The sequence below is a fragment of the Hyperolius riggenbachi genome, chromosome 12, assembly GCF_040937935.1.
Source record: "Hyperolius riggenbachi isolate aHypRig1 chromosome 12, aHypRig1.pri, whole genome shotgun sequence".
Classification (NCBI taxonomy): Eukaryota; Metazoa; Chordata; class Amphibia; order Anura; family Hyperoliidae; genus Hyperolius; species Hyperolius riggenbachi.
The window spans coordinates 13,915,681-13,933,901 of NC_090657.1; the positions used below are offsets into that span (position 1 = coordinate 13,915,681).

The following is an 18,221-nucleotide window of genomic DNA, read 5'->3' on the forward strand; positions in this document are numbered from 1 at the left end:
TGACACTGGCACCTCCTGTATGTAACATGACACTGCAGGAGATACAACATGGGCATTATATACAGTGGTGACACTGGCAGCTCCTGTATGTAACATAACACTGCAGGTGATACAACATGGGCATTATATACAGTGGTGACACTGGCACCTCCTGTATGTCACATAACACTGCAGTATATACAGTATGGGCATTATATACAGTGGTGACACTGGCACCTCCTGTATGTCACATAACACTGCAGGAGATACAACATGGGCATTATATACAGTGGTGACACTGGCCCCTCCTGTATGTAACATAACACTGCAGTATATACAACATGGGCATTATATACAGTGGTGACACTGGCACCTCCTGTATGTAACATAACACTGCAGTATATACAACATGGGCATTATATACAGTGGTGACACTGGCAGCTCCTGTATGTAACATAACACTGCAGGTGATACAACATGGGCATTATATACAGTGGTGACACTGGCACCTCCTGTATGTCACATAACACTGCAGGAGATACAACATGGGCATTATATACAGTGGTGACACTGGCACCTCCTGTATGTCACATAATACTGCAGTATATACAACATGGGCATTATATACAGTGGTGACACTGGCACCTCCTGTATGTGACATAACACTGCAGTATCTACAACATGGGCATTATATACAGTGGTGACACTGGCAGCTCCTGTATGTAACATAACACTGCAGTATATACAACATGGGCATTATATACAGTGGTGACACTGGCCCCTCCTGTATGTAACATAACACTGCAGTATATACAACATGGGCATTATATACAGTGGTGACACTGGCAGCTCCTGTATGTAACATAACACTGCAGGAGATACAACATGGGCATTATATACAGTGGTGACACTGGCACCTCCTGTATGTCACATAATACTGCAGTATATACAACATGGGCATTATATACAGTGGTGACACTGGCAGCTCCTGTATGTGACATAACACTGCAGTATATACAACATGGGCATTATATACAGTGGTGACACTGGCACCTCCTGTATGTAACATAACACTGCAGGAGATACAACATGGGCATTATATACAGTGGTGACACTGGCACCTTCTGTATGTAACATAACACTGCAGGAGATACAACATGGGCATTATATACAGTGGTGACACTGGCCCCTCCTGTATGTCACATAACACTGCAGTATATACAGTATGGGCATTATATACAGTGGTGACACTGGCACCTCCTGTATGTAACATAACACTGCAGTATATACAGTATGGGCATTATATACAGTGGTGACACTGGCCCCTCCTGTATGTCACATAACACTGCAGGAGATACAACATGGGCATTATATACAGTGGTGACACTGGCACCTCCTGTATGTGACATAACACTGCAGTATATACAACATGGGCATTATATACAGTGGTGACACTGGCAGCTCCTGTATGTCACATACCACTGCAGGAGATACAACATGGGCATTATATACAGTGGTGACACTGGCACCTCCTGTATGTAACATAACACTGCAGGAGATACAACATGGGCATTATATACAGTGGTGACACTGGCAGCTCCTGTATGTAACATAACACTGCAGGAGATACAACATGGGCATTATATACAGGGGTGACACTGGCACCTCCTGTATGTGACATAACACTGCAGGAGGTACAACATGGGCATTATATACAGTGGTGACACTGGCCCCTCCTGTATGTCACATAACACTGCAGGAGATACAACATGGGCATTATATACAGTGGTGACACTGGCACCTCCTGTATGTGACATAACACTGCAGTATATACAACATGGGCATTATATACAGTGGTGACACTGGCAGCTCCTGTATGTCACATAACACTGCAGGAGATACAACATGGGCATTATATACAGTGGTGACACTGGCACCTCCTGTATGTAACATAACACTGCAGGAGATACAACATGGGCATTATATACAGTGGTGACACTGGCACCTCCTGTATGTAACATAACACTGCAGGATATACAACATGGGCATTATATACAGTGGTGACACTGGCACCTCCTGTATGTAACATAACACTGCAGGAGATACAACATGGGCATTATATACAGTGGTGACACTGGCACCTCCTGTATGTCACATAACACTGCAGGAGATACAACATGGGCATTATATACAGTGGTGACACTGGCACCTCCTGTATGTGACATAACACTGCAGTATATACAGTATGGGCATTATATACAGTGGTGACACTGGCACCTCCTGTATGTAACATAACACTGCAGTATATACAACATGGGCATTATATACAGTGGTGACACTGGCCCCTCCTGTATGTCACATAACACTGCAGTATATACAACATGGGCATTATATACAGTGGTGACACTGGCCCCTCCTGTATGTGACATAACACTGCAGTATATACAACATGGGCATTATATACAGTGGTGACACTGGCAGCTCCTGTATGTGACATAACACTGCAGGTGATACAACATGGGCATTATATACAGTGGTGACACTGGCCCCTCCTGTATGTCACATAACACTGCAGGAGATACAACATGGGCATTATATACAGTGGTGACACTGGCAGCTCCTGTATGTGACATAACACTGCAGTATATACAACATGGGCATTATATACAGTGGTGACACTGGCACCTCCTGTATGTAACATAACACTGCAGGAGATACAACATGGGCATTATATACAGTGGTGACACTGGCACCTTCTGTATGTAACATAACACTGCAGGAGATACAACATGGGCATTATATACAGTGGTGACACTGGCCCCTCCTGTATGTCACATAACACTGCAGTATATACAGTATGGGCATTATATACAGTGGTGACACTGGCACCTCCTGTATGTAACATAACACTGCAGTATATACAGTATGGGCATTATATACAGTGGTGACACTGGCCCCTCCTGTATGTCACATAACACTGCAGGAGATACAACATGGGCATTATATACAGTGGTGACACTGGCACCTCCTGTATGTGACATAACACTGCAGTATATACAACATGGGCATTATATACAGTGGTGACACTGGCAGCTCCTGTATGTCACATACCACTGCAGGAGATACAACATGGGCATTATATACAGTGGTGACACTGGCACCTCCTGTATGTAACATAACACTGCAGGAGATACAACATGGGCATTATATACAGTGGTGACACTGGCAGCTCCTGTATGTAACATAACACTGCAGGAGATACAACATGGGCATTATATACAGGGGTGACACTGGCACCTCCTGTATGTGACATAACACTGCAGGAGATACAACATGGGCATTATATACAGTGGTGACACTGGCCCCTCCTGTATGTCACATAACACTGCAGGAGATACAACATGGGCATTATATACAGTGGTGACACTGGCACCTCCTGTATGTGACATAACACTGCAGTATATACAACATGGGCATTATATACAGTGGTGACACTGGCAGCTCCTGTATGTCACATAACACTGCAGGAGATACAACATGGGCATTATATACAGTGGTGACACTGGCACCTCCTGTATGTAACATAACACTGCAGGAGATACAACATGGGCATTATATACAGTGGTGACACTGGCACCTCCTGTATGTAACATAACACTGCAGGATATACAACATGGGCATTATATACAGTGGTGACACTGGCACCTCCTGTATGTAACATAACACTGCAGGAGATACAACATGGGCATTATATACAGTGGTGACACTGGCACCTCCTGTATGTAACATAACACTGCAGGAGATACAACATGGGCATTATATACAGTGGTGACACTGGCACCTCCTGTATGTAACATAACACTGCAGGAGATACAACATGGGCATTATATACAGTGGTGACACTGGCAGCTCCTGTATGTAACATAACACTGCAGGAGATACAACATGGGCATTATATACAGTGGTGACACTGGCACCTCCTGTATGTAACATAACACTGCAGGATATACAACATGGGCATTATATACAGTGGTGACACTGGCACCTCCTGTATGTAACATGACACTGCAGGAGATACAACATGGGCATTATATACAGTGGTGACACTGGCAGCTCCTGTATGTAACATAACACTGCAGGTGATACAACATGGGCATTATATACAGTGGTGACACTGGCACCTCCTGTATGTCACATAACACTGCAGTATATACAGTATGGGCATTATATACAGTGGTGACACTGGCACCTCCTGTATGTCACATAACACTGCAGGAGATACAACATGGGCATTATATACAGTGGTGACACTGGCCCCTCCTGTATGTAACATAACACTGCAGTATATACAACATGGGCATTATATACAGTGGTGACACTGGCACCTCCTGTATGTAACATAACACTGCAGTATATACAACATGGGCATTATATACAGTGGTGACACTGGCAGCTCCTGTATGTAACATAACACTGCAGGTGATACAACATGGGCATTATATACAGTGGTGACACTGGCACCTCCTGTATGTCACATAACACTGCAGGAGATACAACATGGGCATTATATACAGTGGTGACACTGGCACCTCCTGTATGTCACATAATACTGCAGTATATACAACATGGGCATTATATACAGTGGTGACACTGGCACCTCCTGTATGTGACATAACACTGCAGTATCTACAACATGGGCATTATATACAGTGGTGACACTGGCAGCTCCTGTATGTAACATAACACTGCAGTATATACAACATGGGCATTATATACAGTGGTGACACTGGCCCCTCCTGTATGTAACATAACACTGCAGTATATACAACATGGGCATTATATACAGTGGTGACACTGGCAGCTCCTGTATGTAACATAACACTGCAGGAGATACAACATGGGCATTATATACAGTGGTGACACTGGCACCTCCTGTATGTCACATAATACTGCAGTATATACAACATGGGCATTATATACAGTGGTGACACTGGCAGCTCCTGTATGTGACATAACACTGCAGTATATACAACATGGGCATTATATACAGTGGTGACACTGGCACCTCCTGTATGTAACATAACACTGCAGGAGATACAACATGGGCATTATATACAGTGGTGACACTGGCACCTTCTGTATGTAACATAACACTGCAGGAGATACAACATGGGCATTATATACAGTGGTGACACTGGCCCCTCCTGTATGTCACATAACACTGCAGTATATACAGTATGGGCATTATATACAGTGGTGACACTGGCACCTCCTGTATGTAACATAACACTGCAGTATATACAGTATGGGCATTATATACAGTGGTGACACTGGCCCCTCCTGTATGTCACATAACACTGCAGGAGATACAACATGGGCATTATATACAGTGGTGACACTGGCACCTCCTGTATGTGACATAACACTGCAGTATATACAACATGGGCATTATATACAGTGGTGACACTGGCAGCTCCTGTATGTCACATACCACTGCAGGAGATACAACATGGGCATTATATACAGTGGTGACACTGGCACCTCCTGTATGTAACATAACACTGCAGGAGATACAACATGGGCATTATATACAGTGGTGACACTGGCAGCTCCTGTATGTAACATAACACTGCAGGAGATACAACATGGGCATTATATACAGGGGTGACACTGGCACCTCCTGTATGTGACATAACACTGCAGGAGGTACAACATGGGCATTATATACAGTGGTGACACTGGCCCCTCCTGTATGTCACATAACACTGCAGGAGATACAACATGGGCATTATATACAGTGGTGACACTGGCACCTCCTGTATGTGACATAACACTGCAGTATATACAACATGGGCATTATATACAGTGGTGACACTGGCAGCTCCTGTATGTCACATAACACTGCAGGAGATACAACATGGGCATTATATACAGTGGTGACACTGGCACCTCCTGTATGTAACATAACACTGCAGGAGATACAACATGGGCATTATATACAGTGGTGACACTGGCACCTCCTGTATGTAACATAACACTGCAGGATATACAACATGGGCATTATATACAGTGGTGACACTGGCACCTCCTGTATGTAACATAACACTGCAGGAGATACAACATGGGCATTATATACAGTGGTGACACTGGCACCTCCTGTATGTAACATAACACTGCAGGAGATACAACATGGGCATTATATACAGTGGTGACACTGGCAGCTCCTGTATGTAACATGACACTGCAGGAGATACAACATGGGCATTATATACAGTGGTGACACTGGCAGCTCCTGTATGTAACATAACACTGCAGGTGATACAACATGGGCATTATATACAGTGGTGACACTGGCACCTCCTGTATGTCACATAACACTGCAGTATATACAGTATGGGCATTATATACAGTGGTGACACTGGCACCTCCTGTATGTCACATAACACTGCAGGAGATACAACATGGGCATTATATACAGTGGTGACACTGGCCCCTCCTGTATGTAACATAACACTGCAGTATATACAACATGGGCATTATATACAGTGGTGACACTGGCACCTCCTGTATGTAACATAACACTGCAGTATATACAACATGGGCATTATATACAGTGGTGACACTGGCAGCTCCTGTATGTAACATAACACTGCAGGTGATACAACATGGGCATTATATACAGTGGTGACACTGGCACCTCCTGTATGTCACATAACACTGCAGGAGTTACAACATGGGCATTATATACAGTGGTGACACTGGCACCTCCTGTATGTCACATAATACTGCAGTATATACAACATGGGCATTATATACAGTGGTGACACTGGCACCTCCTGTATGTAACATAACACTGCAGGAGATACAACATGGGCATTATATACAGTGGTGACACTGGCAGCTCCTGTATGTAACATAACACTGCAGGAGATACAACATGGGCATTATATACAGTGGTGACACTGGCACCTCCTGTATGTAACATAACACTGCAGTATATACAACATGGGCATTATATACAGTGGTGACACTGGCACCTCCTGTATGTGACATAACACTGCAGTATCTACAACATGGGCATTATATACAGTGGTGACACTGGCAGCTCCTGTATGTAACATAACACTGCAGTATATACAACATGGGCATTATATACAGTGGTGACACTGGCCCCTCCTGTATGTAACATAACACTGCAGTATATACAACATGGGCATTATATACAGTGGTGACACTGGCAGCTCCTGTATGTAACATAACACTGCAGGAGATACAACATGGGCATTATATACAGTGGTGACACTGGCAGCTCCTGTATGTAACATAACACTGCAGGTGATACAACATGGGCATTATATACAGTGGTGACACTGGCCCCTCCTGTATGTAACATAACACTGCAGTATATACAACATGGGCATTATATACAGTGGTGACACTGGCCCCTCCTGTATGTAACATAACACTGCAGTATATACAACATGGGCATTATATACAGTGGTGACACTGGCAGCTCCTGTATGTAACATAACACTGCAGGAGATACAACATGGGCATTATATACAGTGGTGACACTGGCAGCTCCTGTATGTAACATAACACTGCAGGAGATACAACATGGGCATTATATACAGTGGTGACACTGGCCCCTCCTGTATGTAACATAACACTGCAGGAGGTACAACATGGGCATTATATACAGTGGTGACACTGGCACCTCCTGTATGTAACATAACACTGCAGGAGGTACAACATGGGCATTATATACAGTGGTGACACTGGCAGCTCCTGTATGTAACATAACACTGCAGGTGATACAACATGGGCATTATACACAGTGGTGACACTGGCAGCTCCTGTATGTAACATAACACTGCAGGAGATACAACATGGGCATTATATACAGTGGTGACACTGGCACCTCCTGTATGTAACATAACACTGCAGTATATACAACATGGGCATTATATACAGTGGTGACACTGGCACCTCCTGTATGTGACATAACACTGCAGTATCTACAACATGGGCATTATATACAGTGGTGACACTGGCAGCTCCTGTATGTAACATAACACTGCAGTATATACAACATGGGCATTATATACAGTGGTGACACTGGCCCCTCCTGTATGTAACATAACACTGCAGTATATACAACATGGGCATTATATACAGTGGTGACACTGGCAGCTCCTGTATGTAACATAACACTGCAGGAGATACAACATGGGCATTATATACAGTGGTGACACTGGCAGCTCCTGTATGTAACATAACACTGCAGGTGATACAACATGGGCATTATATACAGTGGTGACACTGGCCCCTCCTGTATGTAACATAACACTGCAGTATATACAACATGGGCATTATATACAGTGGTGACACTGGCCCCTCCTGTATGTAACATAACACTGCAGTATATACAACATGGGCATTATATACAGTGGTGACACTGGCAGCTCCTGTATGTAACATAACACTGCAGGAGATACAACATGGGCATTATATACAGTGGTGACACTGGCAGCTCCTGTATGTAACATAACACTGCAGGAGATACAACATGGGCATTATATACAGTGGTGACACTGGCCCCTCCTGTATGTAACATAACACTGCAGGAGGTACAACATGGGCATTATATACAGTGGTGACACTGGCCCCTCCTGTATGTAACATAACACTGCAGGAGGTACAACATGGGCATTATATACAGTGGTGACACTGGCAGCTCCTGTATGTAACATAACACTGCAGGAGGTACAACATGGGCATTATATACAGTGGTGACACTGGCAGCTCCTGTATGTAACATAACACTGCAGGTGATACAACATGGGCATTATACACAGTGGTGACACTGGCAGCTCCTGTATGTAACATAACACTGCAGGTGATACAACATGGGCATTATATACAGGGGTGACACTGGCATGCTCTGTACACTGTATTGCAGTATATGGCAGACGTTGTAATGTAATGTTATGAGCAGGCTCTATACTCACCACCTGCCACCGCTGGGTTCCTGTCAACCCCCAATCCGGGTCACCCAGGGCCCACCCGAACACAGGAAGATGTGACGTCACTCGGTAGGCGACCGAAGAGGCGGGCCCTACGTGACGCGGTCAGCGCAGCTCCTGGCAGCAGGTCGTGCAGGTAACGCGCATGCGCAATGTCTCTCTGATGTTGACAGAGGCGGCGCCTGATGTGACGTCAGGAAGATCTTGGTGTTTACATTCTGCCCAGGAAACGGAAGCCAGGCAGAGCTGTGATAGGTTAGAGCTGCATCACGTGATCTGTGGTGTTTAGGAGGATAGGAGCTGCTGGGTAACATGGTCAGCTGGGTAATATAGCCAAGTTGCCTCTGTAATTGTGTCCTTCCAGGTCTTATACTGCAGCATATGAGCAATGGAGCTGCCAGCAAGCCCCAACACTCCATACCTATGCCTACTGCAAGCCCAAGCGCTTTACCATAGCCATAGTATTTCTCTACTAAAAAAACAGTTTTTATTATTATTTTTTATTTATAAAGCGGCAACATATTCCATGGCGCTGTACAATGTAAGAAAACAAACAAGGGATACATAATGATACAGACAATGATATACCTCAAATATGAACACTGATACAAAATACAGAACTGCTGTAAGTGCCATCAATATTTTTAAGTGCTCATTCACACTACACAACGCATGCATGAACACGATTTCGTGCATGCATTGCCATCGCACGGTCAACGCACGGAATGCACGTCTGAGTGCGCTAAGCACAGACGTCGGCAGCTGTACTCATCTAGTAGCGTGTGCGTCGTGCGATTAAAATGTCCCCAGATGCGTTAGAATGTAACCTATAGTGTGAATGGTAGCATGAAAGTCTATGGACTTTCATGTTGCCATATGCATCGTGCACAACGTGCGTTGCGTCAAAACTGACAGTGCTGCACATAGTGTGAATGAGCCCTTAGGCCCGGTTTACATTAGCGGATTTTCTGGATCTGAATTAGAACATATACTGTACAAAAGGAACGAATGTGAAAGGATCCATTGTTAACCTATAAATCCATTCACATGCGTCCATTGGTACGGATAGGTTTATACATAGCTAATTCTGTAGCAGCCGGCGGTAGTGGCTTCCATCTTCTTCTGCGTCATGTGACTACATGAAGCATCATGTGACTAGTCACATGACGCGCTGTGTAGTCACAGCGGAAGAAGAGGAAGCCTCTACCGCCGGCGCTACTAAAGTTTAGGTATGTATTTGCTGAGCGAAATGGATCCGACCAGTCATTCATCAGATCCGTTCACTATGTGAACCGAGCCGCGGACAGAGCCATCCGGATCCGGTGAAGTGGAGACCGGATCTGCTCACCGGATCCTTTTGGCTCCAAACGCAGATTTGAACCGGGTCTTAGTAACCTCTCATTTACACTCTCATCAGGACTCTCATAGGAAAAGAGGAAGGGAGGCGCTCGGGGAGAGGAGTGAGCCGACTTTCCCTCATCAGGCGCCTGTAGGCACATGCCTACATTGCCTTATGGTCAATCCGGCCCTGTGAATCGGAAATGGTGGAAAAATTTTAGTGGCTCAGTTGGTTGTGCAAGGGAAACAGCATTCGATATTACAATGACCGACAGGACCCCCCCGGATCCATGTCTCACCGACTCCTGGTCTCCTTCGGTGGAGATTTTCATGATGAAAACCATTGCTATGCAGGATGGAAATTGATAATTCTCTAATCTATTGGTCGGTGGCTTGTACGCTTGGTGCGGTGTGGTTTTGAACAATCGCGCCGCAGCCAAAAAGTCGCACCGCGTGTTACAGCCGCAGTGTGAACAAATAAAAATAATCAGTGAGGCATACTTTCCTTTAAGGGCTTGTTCACACTGAGCATTTGCAGGTTTTTTTAAGCGATGTCGACTTTAGAAATCACCTTAAAAGCGCCTGTGCAATGATTTCCTATGAGAGTGTTTACATATGAGCGTTTCGTTTTTCAGCAAATCGCAAACACGCTACATGCATGGGGCGAATTTCAGGCACGGCCACATAGGCCATGGCCTAGGGCTCCAGGAAAGCAAGGGGCGGCTGTGGGCAGCAGGGAGCCAGTAGCAGTTAGCCTGCTGAACATTCATCCTGCTACACAGAGTTTGCACATAGCGGTGGGCGGCTACAAACAGCCGGATCTGGCATAAGGGGCGTGTAGGTGCAGCAAATGGGCACTTACAGTGATCTTTGAGCCGCCTGTCACTCAATGTGCCGCTCGCCAAGGAGCTTACAATCTAATCCCAGCCATCATGTCACTAACTGTCCTCAGAGGAGCTAATAATGGCAATCCCTACCATCACTTCACTAACTGTCCTCAGAGGAGCTAATAATGGCAATCCCTACAATCACTTCACTAACTGTCCTCAGAGGAGCCTGCTATCTCATCCCTGCTGTGTTAAGGAAGTTTAGGATGCTGTCGGTCTGGGGGCAGCTGGTGACAATGGGCCTTGGGCGGTAAAAAGTACACATCCGCCCCTGGCTACATGTACCATTTTCTGAGCGCTTTTGCGATAATGGAAGGTATAGAAAAAGCACAAAACGCTTGAAGAAGCGATTTGTATAGCGATGTCCCGAGCGCTTTTAAGAGCAAATACATTGTATTTATTATTTTCCGGGTCAAAGAGTTCACTTCCTGATGAAATCTCAATCGCTCAGCAAATGCGCTTAGAAAACAGCTTTTCTAAGCTCAAAGTGCAGGGAAAAGCACTTTGAAAAAAAAGGCTCAATAAATCACTCAGTGCTTGCGATAGCGCTGGCGATTTATATTTGAACAAGGCCTTAGCGTATGCCTCAATCCTGAGGTTACCCAACTTGCACAGCAACTCCGTACCTACTGTACCGTGTTTAATGTTATAGCCTTATAGGGCAATCATTAATTCTGCAATGGGATGCGGACCTCAGGGAAGTCTGAGCTCTGGCTATTTATCCTTTATCTTATATCAGACGCGCCCAGTTGTGGATGGTTTGTGTGCAATGCAGCTGCATCCACCGTTAGCATAGGGACCCCACAAGGAGATTGGCCTTGATGCTGGCAGAGGGGCTTAACCCACATTCCTGTTGGATATGTGGCATTAACAATCTCTGGTTGAGTTCGATGGACGTAGGTCTTTTTTTAACCCAAATAACTATGCAACTATGTAAAGTGAACCAGAGACGAAGCACCCTCATGTATTTTACCATATACATCAGTGGGAACATTAGAGAAAACACCTACCCTGCTCTCTGTTTCATCCTTCACTGCTCAGCCTGCTTGTTATCAGCCCTGATAAAATCCCAGACTGAGCATTCAATCTGGCTTCGTTCAGGAATCGTTATAGCTGAGTGTGTCTTCTCAGATGTCTTTTCAAGCCCAAGCCTGACCCCTTCTGGCTCTGTTATAATGACTCAGCTATAATGATTCCTGAGTAAAGCCAGACTGAATGCTCAGTCAGGGATTTTATCAGCGCTGATAACAAGCAGGCTGAGCAGTGAAGGATGAAACAGAGCGGGGTAGGTGTTTTCTCTAATGTTTCCACTGATATATATGGTAAAATACATGAGGGTGCTTCGTCTCTGGTTCACTTTAAATATTTTGGGAAGTTGTGTTAACTGCCCGCTATCTGTGAGTTTTGGGTCAAGGTGTCTTAAATATTGCTCTGTCACAGTGGCTTGCCTCGTGTGGTGCCCCAGTGTTTTGAATCGTCACCACGAGCGCCTGTACAGTACCTTGTGACACCGCTGCATGTAGTGATGTCACTATGTGTGCTGATCTCACATGGTACAGGCACTCAAGTTCCTTGTTAAAGCCACACAAAAAAAGTTGGTGTGAGCCAACAGACGATGATTATTTTAGTTATAATGATTTTTTTTTACAGTAGTACTCAGTATTAAATACTTTTCTAGAAATGTTTTTGGATTGTGGAATGAAACATCTGAGTTTCCATGAACCCTTCTGGAGAAATCCGCTTCTATGTAAAAGTGCTTTGGATTACAAGCATGTTTCCAGAACAAATTATGCTCGCAAAAATGTCTACTGTACTCCCTGCGTCTCCACCATCCCATTCTCTCTGTCAGATTTCTCTTTCCCATTGTCTCTCTCCCTCCGGCCTAGTTCACATTATAAATCGCTAGAGCCTCGCTAAACGCTTTTCAAAGCCATTTTCCAGGTGATTTTTGGGTTTTTTTTGAGAAATTAGCGATTTTCTCTAGCGGTTTTGTAAGCACTTTTGTTTAGCGATTAGCTTTTTTTGCCTTCAGTCAATCAGGAAGTGAATACTTTGACCTGGAACTGAATCACTTAAAGGGAACCAGAGATGGCCAGCAAGGAAAAATGAAAAAAGCTTTTATACATACCTGGGGCTTCTTCCAGCCCCATAAGCCTGGATCGCTCCCACGCCACCGTCCTCCGCTTCCTGTATCAGCGGTACCAGGTCCCGTCACTTCCGGCGGACGCGGCCAATTGTCCGCATGAACAGGGGCTCCCTCCATACCCTTACGCATGCAGCTGCGCAGTAGGGCGCCGTACGGGTATGGAGGGAGCCCCTGTTCATGCGGACAATTGGCCACGTGATGCCGCCGACTGGCCGAAACTCCGGGACCCGGTACCGGCGGAAACAGGAAAGCGGTGGACGGCGTTGTGGGAGCGATCCGTGCATATGGGGCTGGAGGAAGCCCCGGGTATGTATAATACCTTTCCTTACGTCATCTCTAGTTCTCTTTAATGTTATTTTCTCCAAAGCGCTCACAAAATCGCCACTTTTTCAAGCGCTTAGCGATTTTCTTATACCTTGCATTGAAGCGCAAATGCAGGACCTGCGTTTGCGAGTGTAAGGAAAGCTCACATTGAGACTCATTGCACAAGCAATTTTAAAGCCATGTTAAAAATCACCAGCGCTTAAAAAAAATAGAAAGCCCTCTCATTGTTCTCTCTACTACCCTTTCAAATGAAAGTGTAATGTGTGTGTGTGTGTGTGTGTGTGTGTGTGTGTGCGTGCGTGCGTGCGTGCGTGCGTGCGTGCGTGGTGTGTGTGCGGGGGGGGGGGGGGGGTAGCTTTAAAAGATATACTTACTTCGCTCATCTGTATGTTTTTTATACTCCCCCGGACTACTCAGTTTATAGTAGAGTGTGGTGCGTATGCAATACACTCCAAACACCCCTGTGTGTTGTAGTCATGCACCGCTGTACACAGCAGCCATTGCCAAGAGCATCCTGGACATGCACAGTTTGGAAACAATGGCAACTGCACATGCCCAGGATGCTACACAAATCTGTGCGGGAGGGCATAGAAAGAGAGCGTGCGCATGGACTGCAGGTGCCCACTGGAGTTCTGAATGGAGACTACAGCAGAAAGATGGAGGAGAGGTTTGACGCAATATGGATTCTGGAGAGCCTGTAGATCATCGAGATAAGTATGTCCCTCAGCTTTAAAGGGATACTGTAGGGGGGTCGGGGGAAATTGAGCTGAACTTCCCCCGGGGCTTCTAACGGTCCCCCGCAGACATCCTGTGTTGGCGCAGCCACTCCCCGATGCTCCGGCCCCGCCTCAAGTTCACTTCTGGAATTTCTGACTTTAAAGCCAGAAAACCACTGCGCCTGCGTTGCCATGTCCTCGCTCCCGCTGATGTCACCAGGAGTGTACTGCGCAGACACAGACCATACTGGGCCTGCGCTGTGCGCTCTTGATGACATAAGAGGGATCGAGGACACGGCAACGCAGGCGCAGTGGTTTTCAGACTTTAAAGTCTGAAATTCCAGACGTGAACCGGAGGCGGGGCCGGAGCATTGGGGAGTGGCTGCGCCAACACAGGATGTCTGCGGTGGACCATTAGAAGCCCCGGGTAAGTTCAGCTCATTTTCCCCTGACCCCCCTACAGTATCCCTTTAAAATTCAAAAGTAACTTTATTGGCATGACCAAGATACAACATGGCATTGCCAAATCAAAAGAAACATTGGGGGTGGGGTGGGGGGTTTCGCTATGATAAGGATTGAGACCTTAAATGTAGATAAACAACAGAGACATAATGGGTTAATAGTATTTTGGCATTATCAGTTTAATATTACCGGTACTTTATTTTTCTCACATTTGTTGACATGATTTGGCCTAATATGCACCGATTTCCAATCTACATTGTTCTGAGAGCGGAAAGACCCAGTTTCCTCTTCCTCCAAAGCGCTAAAGTCTGGGATAGAGTCCAACAAGTTTCTTGAAGTGGGTTCCTCTGATTGCTGTATATTTGGCGCAGTTCAGCAGGAAGTGTGTCACATCTTTTAGTGTCCCCTCGTCACAGTGCTACCACATTCTGTTCTCCCTGGTTCTCTCCCTGTTTCCTAGACTGGATTTCCAGTTTGTGAGTACTTAGTCTGTTTAGACCAGGCCTGGTTTAGACCCAGGATTTGCCTGTCTTCAGGGCTTTGCAGATTTTGAAGATAGTAAGCTAATTTATAAAGTGTCTGCTGAAACTTATACAGCCACAGTACTCTTTTTTTTTTTTATGTCACTCCTCCAATAATCCACAGAGTCCTCTTTATTATTATTTAGTATTTATATAGCGCCGCCAACATCTTCCGCAGCGCTGTACAGAATATATTATCTTGTCACTGTCCCTCGGAGGAGCTCACAATCTAATCAACTTTTTCCTTTTGGATTTTGTGTATTTAACCCAGAATCTTGTCCAGCTTACATAGAGCAGGGGCATACATGTAATTAAGGCATGGGGAAATTTGGGCACAGGGTTAACCCAAAAAGAATCTCGCCCTGCTCTGGCAAAAGTCCTGGCAGCAATACTATTCCGGTAATATTATAATTGGGATGATGTCTTTTTTTGTAGGAGAAAGACTGAAAAAACCTTTTGTCCTTTTTGATGTGATCCACCTCACTTCAAAACAACTCACTTTATTTGTAGAAAGGACTATGGTATAAACATAAAGCACAAAATCTTGTAGGTCTTGTGGTACAAAAATATCCAAAATCTTTATTGACACAGTTACAAAATTCTTAAAAAGGAGGTCTCTGCAGGATGCTCCTCATTTGCATGAATAATCACAGGAAATTTCAGTAATTTGTAAAAAAGGCTTTCAGCAAGAAATCAATTGGCAACGACACGCTCGTTTCGGGCATATAATGCCCTTCATCAGGCCACTGTATAAGCACTTTCTACAAAAGAGATCAAAAAAAATTCCCATTAAGAAACATTAATATAATGTATTGAATAAACGAGTACCGACACCCTACAGAGGAGGTTCCAAAAAGGTGAAGGCGGAGTGTGTTCTACACAAGGCCCTAAGCAGGGTCCTCCACACTACGTCCCAGAAAATATAGTGTCCAATCCCAAAGGAAGATCATAGAAGGGTAGACATATAAAGACATCAGTCCAGGTGTAGAGAACAGTGTGGCAAGAACAACATGAGGCAGTAAATATCGGCTCAATAGCCACACTGTCAAGGATGAAATGTAGAGTATATAATATAGTCAAGACCAAATGGGGCCCACACCATAAAAAATAGCAACAACCACATGGGGCCTGTAAATATTGGTCCCCGTTGCTGTACTAAAAGAGAAAGAGGCACCTATGAATATAAAGAAAAAGGCACCTAAAAGTATAAAGAAATCAATAATATACATATACACCAACCTATATATCCTGTAGGCAATACATGGCAGGAGCAAAGGGTATGACAGAAACTAGGTCTGACCAAGCAGACACATATCACACCTGGCAAAAAATATATAGAGAGTATAAACATATATAGAGGAACAGTCCGCACTCAGAGACACTGCACAATGAATATGACCAACAGCATCAATATATTGCATAAACTACATCAATTATAGGTACAATGAGATGGCAACTGGTTAAAGTCTCTATAAAGCCTGACCATAATATGTTGAATGTGTTACAGTACTAGAGACAGTGAAGGGTCCACATGACTAACACATAGGTCGATTATGATGCCACATATAGTACCCAACATCACTAACATATAGTCCTGTCACTGCACCAAAACGAATTGATTCCTATAAAAATAGACCAAGTCTATATACACATAAGAGTCCCAGCACATAATAAAGAAAGGGATCTACAAAATATGAGACCAATACATATATGCATAGATACTTACAATCCTGATGGCAGGTGTAAAGATCACCAAGCAGCTATAGACAGGAGTGCAACTGTGTAATGGCGACTAAGCCACTTAAATACAACTACTCAGCGTCCCTGGAGCACCAGGGCGCATGACAGGAAATCATGCAGCCAATAGCAATTGGCAGCCTCAGAGGACGCAACCAGTCCGGCACTATGCGTCCAGCGTGTGCTCGTAACCACGCTGGAGCGCAAACCGGAAGTTGTAGGCGAGGACTTCCGCCCCTGCGAACCAATTGGAGGAAGGCTGGCTGGGCACCAGGAAGTGCTCGGCTTGTATATAACCAAGCCGGAACGCACGAGTCTACATCACTGAACACAGGCCAATTGGGAATGGTGGGGGGCGTTCCCTATGCAAATAACGCCTTGATGGTGCACACCAAATATGTTACACCTCGTCTATGGCTATAGTGGAGTCCCCAAATACTATGAATTTCACAGCCCCATAAAAAAGGGAGTCTAAAAAACATCCCCCATAACGCAAATATGTGCAACTACATATATATGGATAACAGACTCTGTCACTATTTGACACTGATGGTCAATCCAAAGCATAGCTAAGCATCACAATGGAAAAATGGTCACCTCTTAAAGGGGAACATACCAATAAGTAAAAAGAGACATAAAGTCTCATTGAAAGGGGCACAGATACCCCAACCGAGAGTCCCCTAGACAGAAGTGACCATAAAATATATAGGCTAAACAGTGTCACTGAGTGCAGACTATACATATTGAAATGCCAAGTTTACCTCGTCTCCATACCATGTAGGCCCAAGGAGGGTAAGTATTGTACATTGATCGTTGTCAATTGAGGTACATCAAAGACTAAAAAAAGGGAAAGATACAGAAAAACAAGTTATTACAAGGAATGAAACAAAATACTCCTACTTAAAGCATATTACCACACATGGAGGGAAAACGACTCAGGGTCCTAAATTCTATTGTGGCTTGTATTCTACATTCATGCCATAGGGAATAAGGGTTTGTAATGATCTAATCCACTGGGCTTCCTTGTGTAACAAAAGAGCCTCCCTATCTCCACCTCGTCTAGGAGGAACAACTACCTCCAAAAC

The 18,221-nt window shown here is 44.7% G+C and overlaps 1 protein-coding gene and 1 long non-coding RNA gene across 3 annotated transcripts in view; one reads left to right on the forward strand and one right to left on the reverse strand.

The window, feature by feature from the left end:
• The window catches only part of TMUB2 (transmembrane and ubiquitin like domain containing 2), an 83,304-nt gene extending 74,170 nt beyond the window's left edge, over nucleotides 1-9,134 (reverse strand). Inside the window, exon 1 of the mRNA XM_068262531.1 lies at nucleotides 8,991-9,134. The gene's annotated coding sequence lies outside the window, so the exon portion shown is untranslated. The remainder of the gene's footprint in view (nucleotides 1-8,990) is intronic.
• Nucleotides 9,135-9,202: 68 nt separating this feature from the next.
• The window catches only part of LOC137542329 (uncharacterized), a 38,456-nt gene continuing 29,437 nt past the window's right edge, over nucleotides 9,203-18,221 (forward strand). Inside the window, exon 1 of one of the 2 annotated variants that reach the window (XR_011025399.1) lies at nucleotides 9,203-9,260. This is a non-coding gene — a long non-coding RNA (uncharacterized lncRNA). Of the gene's footprint in view, nucleotides 9,261-9,284; nucleotides 9,330-18,221 lie in introns of those variants that run through there. The other variant, XR_011025400.1, reaches the window with a different exon arrangement.